Source organism: Typopeltis vanoorti, chromosome 11 (assembly GCF_054136105.1).
Source record: "Typopeltis vanoorti isolate ZY-2024b chromosome 11, IOZ_Tvanoo_1.0, whole genome shotgun sequence".
In the NCBI taxonomy this organism is placed as follows: domain Eukaryota; kingdom Metazoa; phylum Arthropoda; class Arachnida; order Uropygi; family Thelyphonidae; genus Typopeltis; species Typopeltis vanoorti.
In genome coordinates, this window is record NC_143559.1 from 85,610,477 (window position 1) to 85,628,738 (window position 18,262).

At 36.4% G+C, this 18,262-nt stretch overlaps 1 protein-coding gene across 2 annotated transcripts in view; it reads left to right on the forward strand.

Moving 5' to 3' along the window:
- Window positions 1–18,262, forward strand: part of LOC150101818 (methyl-CpG-binding domain protein 4-like) — a 352,401-nt gene that overhangs the window by 302,330 nt on the left and 31,809 nt on the right. The gene's annotated exons all lie outside the window — the stretch shown is intronic.

Consider the following 18,262-nt stretch of genomic DNA (forward strand, 5'->3'; position numbering starts at 1 on the left):
AATTATATTATTCCTTTTCTGCCTATCAACCACTTTCTATAACCCACAAATCTTCAACCTGTCCTCATAAAGTTCATTCCATAGACCTGCTACCATCATGGTCTTGCCTCTGTAAGAACCTCTTCACCTCCTTTTCATTGCCAAGAAACTAGAAGGGCATATCCCAAAAGTGGTTAAAGCAGCTCATCAGAGTATTTGGTTACTGAAGAATACTCTGATGAGTAGAGACAAGCAGGTTATTATACTGCCACTCAATATCAAAGATTTGGGAGAGAGAGAGTCTTATTTTAATTACACACCATTAAAGTTTTAATTAATAATAGAGTTAATTAATAAGTAATCATATAATGTCTCCTCAGTTATGCCTTTGTGTTGTGTCATGTATAACATCATGTGGCTTTCATTGTTTCAAATGAATCCATTGTTTGTGTTCAACTTTATATTAAACTACCATTTGCCACTGATGGTGTCCTGTAATTTTCAGGCTGAAATATATGGGCCTTGAATAAATATTATTCACTTATTTTCTTGTGTTTTCGTGTGAATTGAAGAAACCATATGGCACAAGTATCTCTAAAAGAACAATACACTAGTGATATAAGAAACTGGTAGTGCAATATATGTTTTTATTTAATTAAATTTAGTTTATTGTAGTATGTGTTGATTTAGATTTATGTAAACCACAGCTCCATTACATTACAATCGCTTAAACAATTCACTTTAATACAGTGTCATTTCATTAACATCATATGGAAGACAAAATAAGAAAAACACTCCAAGTCTTCCATCATTTTCTGAATTTGATTAGCTTAACCATTTGTTAGATGACCAGGAATCAAGAGGAAACAGTTGGAATTGAAAAGGGTTTTAAAATTAAGAAGCAGAAAGGAAAGTGGCCCCAGTCAAGCATGGAGAGATCACATCGAGTGAGTGGTATCAGTGGAACTGGCTGTTGATCTAGAAATGAGCTGTTGTGTTTGTATACAAATGCTAGAAGTATAAGAAACAAGGCAGATGAAATGGTTGCACTAATTGCGTCTGTTCACCCAAAGATTGTCGGAATAAGTGAGACATGGTTAGATGACGACGACATCCTGACAGGAATAGAGATGGAAGGGTATGATGTGTTTCGTGAGGACAGAAGGGGTAAAAAGGGAGGGGGGTGCTATTGATGATAGAGAAAGAGTTATGTCCATACAAAGTAGAGATGCAAGAGGGAAATAGGGCCAGTGGTTTTGAGGCAGTAAGGTGTGACATAGAGGTGAATGGAATGAAATACTTGGTTGGATGTTGTTATAGACCAGGTAATGTGGACGGTGGTGATAAGGTAATGTATGATCAAATTAGCCAAGCAAATAAGAAAAGGGTGATCATTATGGGCAATTTTAATTATGGCAATATCAATTGGAATGATGAGATAGCAACTGGAAGTAAAGAAAATGAGTTTCTTGAGTTATTGAGGGATAACTACCTCAGACAGTATGTAACAGAGGACATCCGAGGATTGAAGGTCTTGGATTTGGTCATCTCCTCAGAGGATGTAATTATAAATGAGGTGTCAAATCATCCACCAATTGGTGAAAGTGACCATGAGGTGATTACCTGGGTGGTTGCCAGCAGTGTGAGCACCTCTGTGAGAAAAGGGTATATGTGGAACTACAAGGGGGGGGGGATGATTATGAAGAGCTCAGGAGATAGCTTGCGGGTGTAACGTGGAATGAGGAGTTAGCTGGAAAAGAGATCAATGCAGCTTGGGGGATTTTCAAAAACTCTTTAGTAGATGCAATGTCTAAATGTATTCCAAGGGTGAGAAGGTTAAATAAGATGAGTGTGAGATGGATGAATAAAGAGATTAAGCATGCGATACAGAGAAAAAGGGCATTGGAGAGGTGGCATAAGAGAAGTGGAAATAACCAATTCCATGAGGTCTACAAAGACCAAGTAAGGAGGGTGACTTGGTTAGTGAGGGTAGCTAAAGAGAGGTATGAACAGCAGTTGGCTAATGAAGCCAAAAAGAATCCTAAGGAGTTCTTTCGATATGTAGCCAGCAAAAGAAAGAATAATTATGGAAGGATGACATTGATTGGAGAAAATGGTATAAAGAAGACAGCTGATGCAGAATGCAAAATCTTAATGAGCAGTTTATGAAGATCTTTCAATCTTGTGAATGTGACTTCATGGAGGGATTGAGAGTAGTTGATGATGGGGAGGAGAGAATGACTGTAGGTGAGCAAGAGGTATGGGGAGTTGAGTAAACTAGATGTTAATAAGGCTGTGGGACTTGATAATATATCACCACGTATTCTGAAAGAATGTGCCAGAGAGTTGGCACCTGCCTTGACATATTTTTTTAATATGAGTCTTGCACTGGGTCAAGTTTCTAAGGAGTGGAAGGAGGGCAAGATTGTGCCACTTCATAAAGGAGGTGATCGAACTCAAGCATCAAACTATAGGCCTATCTGTGTGTCAGGTGTTGTGGTTAAGTTGTTGGAGAAGCTTGTGAGAACTAGGATCCAGAGTTGGGTTGATAACAATGGTATAATCTTTGATGGACAGCATGGATTTGCTAAAGGGAGTTCATGTTTTAGTAATCTACTTACTTATTACAATAAAGTGACTGCTTCCTTGGACAGAGGAGAAGGATACACAGTAATATACTTGTATAAGAGTATGATAAAGTGAACGTAAACAAAATGAAGGAGCGAGTGCTCTATGGAGATTCATTAGGACGAGGTGTGATAGTAGAGAATTTGACAAAATCGTACCAACCTGGTGCGACCATTAAGCACTCGAGTCTATTAGGGAGCAAAAGCAAAGGGAGAAAGAAATGATAGTGGTGGCAGGTACGAATGATTTGAAAGGAGATAAAATAGAAATGATAGAGGACCTGAAGGAATTGTTTGAGTAGGGCTTCAAAAATCAATACCGACACTACCCTGGATTATGGGAAATAGCGCAGAAATTTTTAATTGCATTTCCATCTTCTTATTTGGTTGAGCGTGGATTTAGTGCTGTAGTGAAATTACTATCTAAGAAAAGGAACCGATTGCATATAACTGAGCGTGGCGATTTACGACTGTTTTTAACAAAAGTTGAACCCGATATTAACAAACTTTTAAAAATGCACCAGGCTCATCCTTCACATTTTGTTATTTTTTCTTTGTATTTTTGCTTTGTAAGTTTGAAATAAACCATCTAATACATTTGATGGTGTTTTAATTATTACAATAAGATTGTTATTAATGTAATGCAATCTCTTAATATGTATTCTGAATTTTCGTATTTAAACCATTGTATGAAACTTCACATTAATTTGTTATTTTTGCTTTGTATATTTACTTTATAAGTTAGAAATAAACAATTTTGTAATATATTTAATGGTGTTTTAATTATTACAATAAGATTCTTACTAATGCAATGCAATCTCTTAATTGTATTCCACATTTTCTTATTTAAACCATTGTATGAAGCTGTGCATGATGTTATTCGAGCATACATTTTACAATCTTTACATATGGGCTACATTTCACCAAAATCGGTATAGCAATAACTGTGTTCAAGATTAAGCACATATTGGCCACTTCTTTTTAAAAATCTAACGACATAAACAGTAATGTATCATTAGTTGTTTTTACGTCAAAAATATCAAACGGCTTGAACACGGAAAACTGTTTTAATGGGGTGGGGTTACAAAATTTATGTCTTGCAAAGTGGGCAGTGGCCCGAAAAAGTTTGGGAAACTATGCTGTAGATGATGATGGTAGTTGCTGCTCACTGTAGTTGGTGAATTAAGTTGTGGAGATTGAGAGCTGTAGAGTAGCTGCCCTCCCTCGATGAGTCTTTGAACTCCTTAGAGGTATCACTTCATAATAATAATAATAATGTTTTTTAGATACTCTAATGCAGTGTTTCTCAACCTGTGGTCCGTGACAATGGGACAGGTGGTCTGCAGGCAGACTTAAATTAAATAAATATATATTTTTTAAATATCCAGACAAAACAAATTAAAATTGAATAAGTAAGTAAAAATTATCGAAATAAAATGGATACTTAAAAAAACAAACAAATAGCTGCAGAATGTTCATGCATGATTTGAAGTAAATGTGTTATGCACATTTCAACCAATTGCTTGTTGTTTATTGATTTTTATTATTGAAGGCTCAGTAATGTATGCTTTGCGGAGAGAAATTGGAGTATGGTTAGATAATGACAGTGGAGTGAATGAGCACAGAAAATGTAAGGAAAATGAGGAATTAAAGTGTGTTTCAGGTCGTGAGTGTGATATTTTTGCCGAATGTCAGAATGTAGAAAATAGCGATATGATAAGAAATTGTGAGGTTGTACTAGAGAGCTGTGAGGGTGGCGTTGAAAGTGAGAATGAAAGTATTAATACAGGGCAGATGAATGGTTTAACAGATAATAAAAAAGATGAGATAGATGCAATGAGTGAGATCGCACGGTTGAGCAGAGTGATACATAGGGCAAAGCGGCAGCTAGAGCGTATGCACAAATGTCTACCGAGTGTACCAGTCAATAAAAAAAAGTATGATTTGAAAAATAAGAGTATGATAAAGTGAAAAAACAAAATGAAGGAGCGAGTACTGTATGGAGATTCCTTAGTACGAGGTGTGATAGTAGAGAATTTGACAAAATCGTACCTACCTGGTGCGACCATTAAGGACGTAAATGAATCTCTTTGGGAGCAAAAGCAAAGGGAGAAAGAAATGATAGTGGTGGCAGGTATGAATGATTTGAAAGGAGATAAAATCGAAATGATACAGGACCTGAAGGAATTGTTTGAGGTAGCAAAAAGAGAAGAGTGAGAGAGTCAGGATGATTAGTCTTTTGCTGCGGTATGACAGTGAAGAGTTCAGAAAAAGAGCCATAATTGCAAATGACTTCATGCGTGGGTTATGCAGGATGAGTGGTATGGAATTTGTGGATGTGTGGAGTGAGTTTGATGGGCGAAAGGATCTGTATATAAGAAGGATGGTTTGCATTTGAATGGATTTAGTGTAAGGAGACTTGAAAAAGTGTTTTTGAATGAAGTGGATGTGCAGAATCAGGGAAACTAGATTTATTAAGGGGGGGAGTAGATATACAGACCTTAGGGAGGCATTTGAGTGTATAAATGAGTATAATATGGCTGAGAGAATAAGAAAGACAACAAATCAGAATGGGATAGTTAGTATAAAGTATCAAGGTAGGGATGGGGCTAACGGGGGTCTGCAATTCATTTATACTAATGCTAGGAGTATTATTAACAAAAGGGAAGAATTTTTGGCCTTGGTTGGCACTTCCAGACCTCAGGTTATTGGCATTAGTGAAACATGGCTGACAGAAGATGACACAGCTAGTGGGATTGAATGTGAGGGGTATGGTGTGTTCAGGAGTGACAAGGAGAATAAAATTGGGGGAGGAGTATTATTGATGATAGCTGATGAGTTGCAGCCAAGGAGAATAGAAGTTGAATTGCAGAATAGAAAAAAGAGCACATTTGAGGCAATTTGATGTGAGATTGAGGCCAGCAGAACAAAATATACAATTGGGTGCTGCTATACACCAGGTGATGGAATAGATGGTGGAGATAGTATGCATAAGCAAATAGAAGAAATGAGTGGAAGGAGGATAATTATTATGGGAGATTTCAACTATCTTAACATTGATTGGAAGGAAGAGAGGACACATGGGAGGAAGGAATTGGATTTTATGCAGTTATTAAGGGATAACTATCTGCAACAGCATATAATGGAAAATACTAGGGATCAGAGAGTGCTTGACCTAGTAATTGCATTTGAGGATTTGACTGTAACGAATATGATCACATTGCCACCCAATTGATGAGAGTGATCATAAGGTCTTGACTTGGGAGGTGGCTAAAGGTGTGGAATTTACAATTAAGACAGGGTATATGTGGAATTATCGGGCTGGTAAGTATGACAAGCTTAGTAGTTTGATTGGTTCAGTCCATGGCATGTAAAACTGCAAGAGCTGGATGTTGATAGTGCATGGGAGGTGGTTAAGAAGTGTTTGCAGGAGGCTATGGCTGACTGTATACCTAGTGTCTGAATAATAAATCAAGTAGGGATTAAATGGATGAATAACACCATTAAACTTGAGCTGGAAAAAAAGAAACAACTATGGAGGGAATTTAAGGAGAAAGGTGACCGGCAGGCACATGAACGGTATAAAGCCCAGGCCAGAAGAGTAACAAGTGTGGTAAGAAAAGCAAAAGTGGATTATGAAAGAACATTAGCTATGCAGGCTAAAGAGAATCCTAAAAAGTTTTTTGCATGTAAAAGAAAAAATGTATACGGCAGATTGATTTTAAAGAATGCTGATGGTAGGGAGGTAACCAAATCAGTTGATATAGTAGATTTACTGAGTGAGCACTTTGCAAGAGTATATCATCCAGGTGGTGACATTGCAGAAATGGAAGAACCAACAGCTTATATGGGAATTGTGGTGAATGAAGTGGAGGTGAATAGTCTATTACAAAACCACAATGTCAATTCATCTGCGGGATTGGATGGTATACCAGCTCGTGTTGTACGAGAAGCGGCTAAAGAATTGTCAGTGCCTTTGACCATTTTGTTTAATTTGAGTCTCGGGTCTGTGTTAGTCCCAAGGGGGTGGAAAGAGGGGAAAATAGTTCCACTGCATAAAGGAGGTTCGAAGACTGCTGTTGAAAAGCAGATCAGCATATCAGGAATTGCTGTCAAAGTCATGGAGAAAATAGTCAAGAGGAAAATACAAGATTAATAGATGAAAATGGGATACTGTATGGGGGACAGCATGGTTTTGTGAAGGGTAGATCATGCCTCAGTAACTTGCTCATGTTCTATAACACAGTGACGGCTGAACTGGGTAACGGGTTTACTGTGATTCTACTGGACCTTGCTAAAGCCTTTGATAGGATATCACATGGAATTCTAATCAGTAAACTGCAGCATATGAGAATGGATATAGGGTTGGTGAGATGGATAGGAAGATAGTTGATGGAGAGATATAAGAGAGTGGTTTATTCAGGAGTAGAGTCCAAAAGATGGCCTGTGACTAGTGGTGTGCTGCAGGGTTCTGTTCTTGGACCACTACTGTTTAATTTGTTCATTAATGATATAGGAAAGGATCTGAGAGGAACTGTGCATCTGTTTGCGGACCATGCAAAGTTGGGTAGAGCAATAGTGAATGCACATGATGTCAGAATTTTGCAGGGTGATTTGGATTGATTGAAGGACTGGTCTAAGGAGAATGGATGTCAATTTAATATGGCAAAGTGTAAGGTTATGCATTTTGGGGTGAAAAGATTAACAGCAGTATACCACATTGGTGGAACTGTACTCCAGGAGATTGACAAGGCCAGGGATTTGGGAGTGTTGGTGGATAGGGAGTTGAAGTTTAGGGGGGCATATTGCAAAATGTGGCTAAATCAAACAAGTTATTGTTCCTCTTATATTGATAAGACCCCATCTAGACTACTGTGCCCAGATATGGGTGCCAGGGTTTCTTCTCGATGGGGAGAATTCAGAGACGAGTGACCAAGATAATAGCAGGACTATGGAATGAACCTTATGAGAACAGGTTGAAGATTTGTGGGCTGCAGAAGTTTGGTTGATAGGTGGAAAAGGGGTGATATGATTGAGACATTCAAATTACTGAAGTGTTTCTATAAGATTAATTCAGAAGATAATTTTGAGAATAGGACTGGTAGTGGGAGGACTAGGGGCCATCCATGGAAGCTTGGTAAGAGTGTGGTTAGCAAGGGTGTTAGAGCTAGATTTTTTCCTTGTAGAGTGGTAAATGAGTGGAATAAGCTGCCAGAGTCTGTTGTGGGTGCCATGACAGTAAATGATTTGAAGGTGAAGTATGATAGATGCTGTGTGAATGTTGAATAGTTGTTCTTGACATGATGTTGGGCCTCCCTTGATGAGTCTAAGGACTCCTTGGAGCTGCCCATAATAATAATAATAATATCTTCAGAAGTGCTAAGTGATGCTTGCACAAAGTGTGTCGTGAGTTAACCCCAGTGTTTATATATTTTTCGGAAACGTTTTTTAATAATGGAAAAGTGGCTTAGAACCACGACTTTGAAAAGAAAAGCAAATAAAACAGGTAATGCTAACCCTAATTCTGATGCGAAAAATAAGCCAATTGAACTTTTTCAGCAACTCTTAGGGACATTAAATCTTGGGAAAGATATAGTTTTGGCCATGGGTTCGATTAATAGCAAGGCACTGGAAGCATCCTATCTCTTAAATTTGCACATAGCGAAAATAGGGAAACCTGATTCTATTGGGGAAAATTTACTACTTCGAGTTATAAAAGATGTGGTAAAAACTATGTTTGGCAACAAGTTACTAAAAGATGTTGATTTGATTCCTCTCTCAAATGACACAATCGGTCTCAGAATGATATGGCATGTGATGTAGAATCTTAGTTAAAATGCAACGTAAGATATGCGCATGATAACGATATTCTGTTTTCTCGAACTTTGTCATCCTGAACAAAACAACTGGAAAAAAAAAATTTAACATTCTTAATAATTACATAATACACAAAAGGATCCAGTGGGAAAGATGTATGGGCTTCTGTTCGGATGGAGCTTGCGCCCTTACAAGCAGGCACTCATTGTGCCTGCCTGCCTGCACTACTTCCTTGACCTTGTTTCTAAGGTCAAGGAAGTAACTCCGGATGTGAATTTGGTACATTGTTTCATACATAGGGAAGTGTTAGCCTCCAAAGGAATGCCACCAGAATTTAAAACTGTGCTATACAACGCTGTAAAGCTAGTTAATTTTATTAAGGCTCGACCATTAAATAACAGGTTATTTTCAGTACTCTGCGATGAAATGGGCAGTGAATATATATACAACTTTTGCATTCTGAAATTCGCTGGCTTTCCAGGGGCAAAGTACTAACAAGGTTATTTCAATTAAGGCACGAAATTTTATTATTTGTAAATGAACGTAATTCTGATTTTGCATCACTCCTTGTTGATGAAGCATGGTTATCAGCACTATCCTATCTTTCAGACATTTTTTTGAAATTAAATGAACTGAATCTCTCTCCCTTTGGGAAAATTCTTTCTTGATGCCCAAGACAAAATAAAGGCATTCGATAAAAAATTGGTGTTGTGGATTAGTTATGTAAAAGACAAACAATTTGCAACTTTTCCAACATTGGAATCCTTTTTAATGGAAAATTATATTTTTGGTGATTGTGAGAGTCTGGAAAGGGTTTGTGACCACCTCAAAACTCTGAAACAGAATTCAGAAACATATTTTCCCGAATAACTTTTATAAGAAATTTCTGTGGGTTTGCAATTCATTTCAGGCTTACAGTCACGAGAATGACCTTTCATTATCGATGAAAAAGAACACTTAATTGAGCTTTCAAGTGACAGTTGGCTATTAAAATGCAATTCCATGACCATGGCTCGATTCTGGTTTACTTCCAATTACAGAAAATTACATAGTGGTCCGTAGAATTGTTTCAGGCATTTTACTGGTCCTAGGGCTTAGAAAGGTTGAGAAACGCTGCTCTAATGTAAAGTACTTTTTTTATTCTCTCTGGTTACACATGATCCCCATGTTAATTTAAATAGTTTTAATATTGGGTGCAGAGACTTTCAACCAATAAGTATAATTATAGAGATGCTGGAGTAGTAGTATAATGTTTTAAATAACAGCTTCACACATGTAAGAGAAAATTAAATAGAATTTATTAGAATTTAGAGATGTTAGAGATAGAGATATGGAGAGATGTTGAGGGAAATGTAAAATATGTTTGGTGGATAGGCAGAAAAGAAGTGATATGATCAGATATTTATTTAAGTTACAGAGGATTTCATCAGATTGGTACAGTAGGGATTATAAAGTAAGAGTGGTACGTGGGCGAACAAGAGACCATCCCTGGAAGTTGTGTAAAGATGTGGCGAGGATGGAGGGAAGAGCACATTTTTACTTGAAGAATGGTGGATGAGAACTAGAATTCATTGTAAATGCTAATAGAGTGAATGAATTTAATGTTGAAAGTTTATTTTTCACTTGGTTAGACTATAATAAATTTAGTTTAATCCTTTATCCAAGTGTGAGCGAACAAAGTTTGTGCCTGAAAATATCTTCAGGACTGGGGTAAGGTAGTACAACACAGGGCGACTCGTAGCAAAGGTGGACCAAGCTAACATCACTCCTATCTCAGTATCTCCCATAATGCAAAACACATCTCCTTGCAGATATGTATAGTGTTATGCATTAAGGGAAGGGCCACTACCCAGACTAGTTTTGACCTTTATTGAGGTCTCTTTAGTGGGAGCCAGGTCCAGAAGTGGAGATACCAGGCAGAAGCAATGGCGAGGTCATCTTTACCTATAGGAGTTGCCAAATGGTGTGCCACCTTTTTATTAAATTACTCTGGATTTAGAGAAAGATGTTGAAAGTTTCTTTTTCACTTGGTTAGACTATAATAAATTTAGTTTAATCCTTTATCCAAGTGTGAGCAAACAAAGTTTGCGCCTGAAAATATCTTCAGGACTGGGGTAAGGTAGTGGCACTTCCCTTAATGCATAACATTATACATTAAGGGGAAGGGCCACTTTTAACATTATACTGCTAGGAGATGTGTTTTGCATTATGGGATATACTGAGATAGGAGTGATGTTAGCTTGGTCCACCTTTGCTACGAGTTGCCCAGTGTTGTACTATCTTACCCCAGTCCTGAAGCTATTTTCAGGTGCAAACTTTGTTTGCTCACACTTGGATAAAGGATTAAACTAAATTTATTGTGAATGAATTTAAGATTTAATATGATACATGTGTTATTCACTAAGTGATCGATCATGTTGCATCCATGTTTACACTTTTATAATAATAAAATTCTATGAAACAGGAGAATAATTTAATGTTTCATTCTGGTAACAAAGAAATTCATAAAAAATAATTTGCGAGTGTATATTATGTGAATACTGCTTAGAAGAGGAAATTGCAGCAGAAGTTATATCATGATAACAGGAGGTAAAAACTGTTGATATCTTAAATTAATAGTGTCCAACCAGCGAGCCAATGCAACCCACTTTAATCCAGCCTATGAAAATATACTGAGAAACTGGTTAGAAAAACATATGTATAAAATTAAACTATCAAAGACATGAGTATGCACATAATCATAATAAATCTGCATAATTCATGTTACCAAATATTTACTCTCTTTTTCTACTGTCCGTAAAAGCTGCTCTTCTGTTTCATAAAATGAATAATTATGAATAGTTATTCATTTTGAATAAGTAAAAAAGCATTCAAAATTAATTTTTAATGTTTTTTTAATTATTAAAAATATATGATGCCAATCACTCTAATTATGTGTATTTTTTGTAACACAAGTAGTAAGTACAGTAGTTACTGTAAACATCCCTCCTTTCCACAATTTTTGGATATGAATAACATAATCCCTCATCACTTTTGATTGTTATCTGGCTCTCGTACCTGAAAAATGTGGACGTCACTATCTAAAATCATTTTTGAAAATATAGATTGGAATTGAGTCTGATGATGGCTTCCCACATTGCATCTTATGACTTTATGGTGGTTGGAAATAATAATAACAGTTACAAAAGAAAACTGGATTTTATTTGGTTGTAAAGATAATGAAACCTACTAGTTTCACCACTAAAATTTTCAGGTTCTTCGGTGTTAAAAATACATACAAATAAAGGCGAACTTGAACTGTAACATTTCCAAAAAAACAAACGATGTAGGAACCATTACAGTATAAGCTGAAATGAAACCACATAGAACATGGGAAGTAGCATGAGTTACTATTGTTCAGCATTGTGTGCAGATAGTTGATTTACATATGGAAAGATCATAAGTTATTTCCAAATATCACACAAGATTAATTCCTGGATTCTGTTTTAAGTGTGCTTTGTGAAAAGATGACCATAGTAGATTCTTTTGTGTTGTAAGCAGTAAAGTTATCTTCTGTATAAAGCATGGAGCTTTTAATTCACTCCTTGTCGTGGTCTGTATGTATGAGAAAAATGAAATGCTTGGCCCAAGTTATCTTCTCTGTTGTTGTTGTTGACATCTCCAATGTGTTCTTTTTGTCTTATTTCCAACTTCTAGATGTCTGACCTATGTAAGAAAGACCAAAGAGTATGGAATATTATAGACCCCAAACCTTAGTACCAACTCTCTGTGCACATAATAAATTTAGTGTAATCCTTTATCCAAGTGTGAGCAAACAAAGTTTGCACCTGTTCTCTGTGCACAGTGCTGAACAATGGCTAACTCATGCCACCTCCCATGTTCTGCATGGTTTCATTTCAGCTTATACTCAACATTTTTTTTATTATTATTATGTGACACCTCCAGAGAGTCCAAAGACTCATTGAGGGAGAGTGTGCCAACAGCATCGAATGTAACCCTTCCAAAACAAGTGCCAAAGAATGCCAGCAAAGGTTGGTCGGTTGGTAGAGCCTCTACTACTAATGGCTCTACCAACCGACCAACCTTTGCTGGCATTCTTTGGCACTGACAGTGGACAACCAGTTTCTGTCCACTGTTTTGACTGCTGTTTGGATTCTGGTGTGTAATGGTGAATCCAAGTCTCATCCATAGTAATAAATCGACGCACAAAATCAGTTTTATTCTTGTTAAAACACTCCAAGCACTGTTCAGAGATTTTCATGCGAGTGCATTTTTGATCTACTGTGAGCAAGTGCAGCACCCATCTTGCACAAAAGTTTTTCATTTGCAATTCTTCATGCAAAATATATCCTACACGTTCTTTTGAAATACCTATAGTCTCAGCAATTTCACGCACAATATTCTCCAAATAATGCATGGCAATATACATGTCTAAAAGGAAGTATGTGGTGCATTATGGGATAGCAGGTGTTGGATCGTCGCTTCTGCTCAGTTATGTTTTATCATCTTATAACTCTCTCTCGTTAGTATTTATTAGTTGTAGGCTGACATAATCATCCGAACATGAAGAAAATTTATAGTATACTGCACCACTCCATGTTCTGAATTGCATGAGCAACTTTGATAAATCAACCTTCAACTGTACCAGGTTATTATAAAACTGATTTTAGGCTGAGTTTCTCTTTATTATATAGGGTTCCCACTAAGATTCGAATTATTTTAATGAGATTTGGGAGACAGTCATCCTAAGACCAAATTAATATTTATTACTTTTATTTTTTAATTTATATTTTTCAAACTTTCTAAGACTATCATTTGGACTACTATTTCAAAACTTGAATTTTTATTTTTTTTTTAACCTAGATGGTGCCATATTAGGACTTTAGTCTTGTGTTGCACGCTGCAATCACTTTTACTAGCCCCACTGTTACACCGGATTGTGGTTATCTTGCATTTGTAACAAACTTTGTGTTGTGTGCTCTGAAGATGCTGGATATAATACCAGCGAAATATTAGCTTTTAAGTTAATAAATAGTTATTTTCTTAACCATCTGTGTTCTTATCATACCGTGAAACCTATTACAACATATTTTAATGAGTGGTGCAATGAAAAAAATCAGGCAAATACAAGATTCAATTGAAATAAAATTATTTAATGCAGTGTCACATAAATTACATCATAACACAGTATTCCAACAGGGACATTACAATTAAATGAATATAAAGCTCTCATTAAGATACTATTACACTACTCAGCTGAGCTTAAAATTTATAATTAAAAACTATATTAACAGATCTTATTCTTCTTGTTACAAAGAACTTCTATCACAACTTCACTCTGACCAAGGTTACATCTCAAAACATTTTAAATATCAAATCAGTTCAAGATATTCAGAAAGACTACAACTCATGAACCATCAGACATTCATTTGTAATTCTCTAAGCTCAGTCAATCAAAGTCAGTTCTTGTAAGTTCAAGATTCCTAAATTACAACAAATATGCTTCTCAATATTCTCATTCAGTCAGTGTACACTTAATTTAATAATATAGCATTTGTCACTTGAAGAGGGAAAAGTATTAGTACAGCACACATTAAATCTTGTTTAAATCCAGACGCTGAATACAGCAACTAGGAATAAATTACTTTCGGTGGAATTAATTTTCGTTACTTCTCACTAAGTATAGTAAAGGTAATCTTACCAGGATATAGCTTCATCACATCACATCACATCATAAGGAGATCGAACAACATCTTTAAAGTCCTTGCTGACTTTTACTTTGTAGGAACACAAACTTAAAAGAATCTTCTATTTCCACGATTGATTTATAGACTCAGGAGAATATAACCTTTTTGCACTTGGTTTAAATTATCTACCCATTTCTTCCTTTTCTTATACGTATTATCCTATGTCCTGCACTTTTCCACTGCTAGGCATTAGGAAGTTTTGGTAGAAATCCAACTCCGAAAAAGGTAAGTTAAAATGCGAAGCGATTCCCAGTCCTTTCTATTCCATTTTCGGCACGTCATAATCCCCCTTCAGCCTCTAGCTACTATTCTCTATACTCCTCCACTCGTTTCTCTTTTTTACTTTCGTTTTTATGTCCACTCGTTCCTTTTTCCTGCCAGTAACTGGTTCTCACTGGTTTAGCTCACATCGAACTTGCTTTTCCCTTGGTATATAGTTCACGCTCCAACACGCGCTAGGAGAAATTTGCATGATTTCTCACAACAACCAATCAAATGATATCGCAAGGAATCCTCTGGATATATTAAAATTACATACATCACAGTTTCTTATATTATTATTAAAAGTATAAAGCAAATAAAATAAATGACACTTTAATACAGAGCCTTTTCATATCTATGATATACTCTAAAATTACATAAATAAAATTAACTAACAAAACTCAAAAAGGAATTACATGAATAACATTTTATAAGCAAGAGACTAACAAAATAAATTTTAAAAAAATCCTGCTTATGATATGGTAGATCATGTTAATTATGAATGAAGTATTATTAATTATAAATATTTTCATTCACAATTTAACACAGGGCAATTTGATGTGCAGTCATCTATCTCCATATACAAGTAGCCTATCATGATATTACTTAACATGCTCATACTTTGGTAATTGATAAAAACAAGAATATGATATCTTGTTAGGTATAATTTACCATGTACCATGCTACAACTTTCATATGCAGCCATAATGAGATTTGTATACCATTCAGGTTGAAGATGTATTAAATGAGAGAATTGCTTGGGGAGATGATATTTTGCATTTAAGAAGCGGAAACAAGGAAACAGAGGCTCTGGAGCTGAGTATATAATGTTCTGAAACATCTATAGGTATGGATTTCCTAACTTTCGTTGGAAAAATCAGAACCACTTGCAACCCTTGATGAGGTCTTTGGATTTCCTGGAGCTGTCACATAATAATAATAATATTTCCATCTTTGTAAAGATATCAGCAACAACTGATACTATATGCTTTAATTGTTCTGTCCTCACATGAATTAATTGAAGTAACATAGCAGCTTGTCCTGACACCTCATTGGAAATGGGGTAACTCTAAACCACATTGCCTCATACAGTATTATAACAATTTCAGTCATTTAGCATACATCCCTTCTTGTATCTCATGGTATGCTTGTATTCAGTATTAAAAAAAAAACTAAGGAGGACACCACAGAATGTTTGCAACATAGTACATATATATTTTACAAAAGAGATAGATATTTTATGTATCTCATATGAACTTCTCCAGAACAGTAAATTATTTACCTTACATAATTAATAAATAAAAACTACAACTGTTCCCTGTGGTAGAAACAAGAGATTTACCCATATCTTTTTTTTTTTTAAATGATGAAAATATTCAAATAAAGATGGAAACTTTTTTTCTTTTTCTTTTGTTTTTGCAACATAGTGTATATACACTGCTTGGAAAGAAGTCTACAGACATCATAGTATGAGGAACAAACAGCCATTATGCCCCAACTTAATAAGATGTGGGACCTCCTTTTACTGTGATGACTGCAGCAATCCTCTGGGACATACTTTCTACAAGTGTATGATCGTGATCAATGGAAACTTTGGATCATTCTTCCTGTAGGCATGTAATGAGGTCCTGGATTTTTGAGGAATAGATATCCCTTGACCTTACCCAACACTTCAGTTCATCCCATAGATGTTCAATAGGAGTGAGATCAGGTCTCTGTGTAGGCCAGTTAAGTATGGTGACATTCATTTCCATAAACTACACAGTTACAGCAGCCTTATGACATGGTGCATTGTCTTGCTGAAAGAGACAATAGTCAGTTCTGCAGAAATGCCACAAAGTAGAAAGCATTGCATTGTCCAGAATGTTCAGCTACCTCTCGGAGTATTGTCATCACAAAAACATAGGTTTGAGGCCAAACCAGGAAAAACAGGATCATACCATCACACCGCCACCTCCAAATTTCATAGTTGAGATTATGCATTCTGGTAAGAGATGTTTACTGGGCATTCCCCACACCCATCCATTCTGCTCAGTAGGAAGTGTAGCATGATTCGTCGCTCCATAACACAGCTTTCCAAGCTTTAATGTCCCACTGTACATACTCTTTGCACCACTCAAGATGCTGCTGCATGTTGGTTAGGATAATGTAGGGCTTGCATATTGTAGTTCTATCATGGAACCTATGTTGTGAGTCTTCATTCTGAATGTTTTGTGCAGATTCATGTTCTGTTCGATGCCTGGAAACTCCACATTCAACATGTCGACTGACAAATGGCGGTTTTACATATTTCCCTTTTGATGGGTCATCCACTACAGGTAGTTGGTTAGGATAATGTAGGGCTTGCATATTGTAGTTCTATCATGGAACCTATGTTGTGAGTCTTCATTCTGAATGTTTTGTGCAGATTCATGTTCTGTTCGATGCCTGGAAACTCCACATTCAACATGTCGACTGACAAATGGCGGTTTTACATATTTCCCTTTTGATGGGTCATCCACTACAGGTAGCACTTATAGTTGACTTCCTGCACTTCCATCTCTGTATGGTATCACTGATTGTTGACCTGGGATGGCCCAATTTGTCAACAGTTTGCTGAACAGATAGGTCTGTGATGTGGCATCCTATCACAATGCATTTTTTATACTCTGTCAGCTACCTTCTCTCAGCCATTTCACCCAGACACAGTTGCACTGACTTGGGAGTATCATATTCTTCCAATTTATACTTGCTACAAACACAACAATACTTGCTACAAAATGCTTGGAGAAGACCACATTCCTTCCAGGCACGTCCCCCGGGTGGCGGATGGGGGAAACCCAAATGGGTTGCTCTGAATAAAGAGCCATGGACCAAAGGATGTAGCAGAGGCATGGCAAGCTGGCTACATTATTATGGCAGTAACTTCCATGAGCCAGAGAAAGTCTACAAACTGAGATAATGCTACTGCGTACGGGACAGCCGACGTGCCTGCTCAAAGACCACATAGAGTAGGTGAGAAATCAGCAATGTAGTCAGCCAAGGATGTGAAACACGTGGTACCCTCAACATAAGATCATTATACCGTCCTGGAAAATTGCAATTAGTCGAGGAAAATTTTAAAAGACCAAAATGGGGTATTTTAGGTTTATCAGAGACACATTGGTGGTGAGATGGATTCATGGATTTACCAGAAGGAAGACTATACTTCTCAGGAAGAAAAGATAACATACACAGAGAAGGAGTTGCATTCTTAATTGAGAAGAAAGTTAGACACTTAGTAATTGAAATAAAACCAGTGTCTCCTAGAATAATCACAGCCAAACTTCAAGCAAAAGAAAAAGGTCAAACAATTAAAATAATCCAGATATATGCACCAGACAGTAACTATTCAGAGGAAGAAATTGAAAATTTCTGTGAAGAACTACAACAGGAAATAGATAATTCCAAAAATAGAGAACTCATGGTAGTGATAGGAGATTTTAACGCTAAAATAGGACAGTTCACAGCAGACAAAAAAAGATGTGATTCGGGAAATTTGTTTACAGAGAGCTTAACGACAGAGGAGAACAATTACTCCACCTCTGTAAAGAAAATGATCTAATGATTGAAAACACATTGTTCTATCAATGCCCTAATAATAAATATACATGGACATCCCCAGATGGTAATATAAAGAACTGCATAGACTATAGCATCATAAACAAACAATGGAAATGATCAGTAAATAATGTATGAACATTAAGAAGCTTTAATTTTGACACTGACCATGAAATATTAACTGCCAAAGCGAAGATAAAATTCAACAGGAAAAACAATATCAGAAAAGAAGAAAACATCAACCTATCAAAA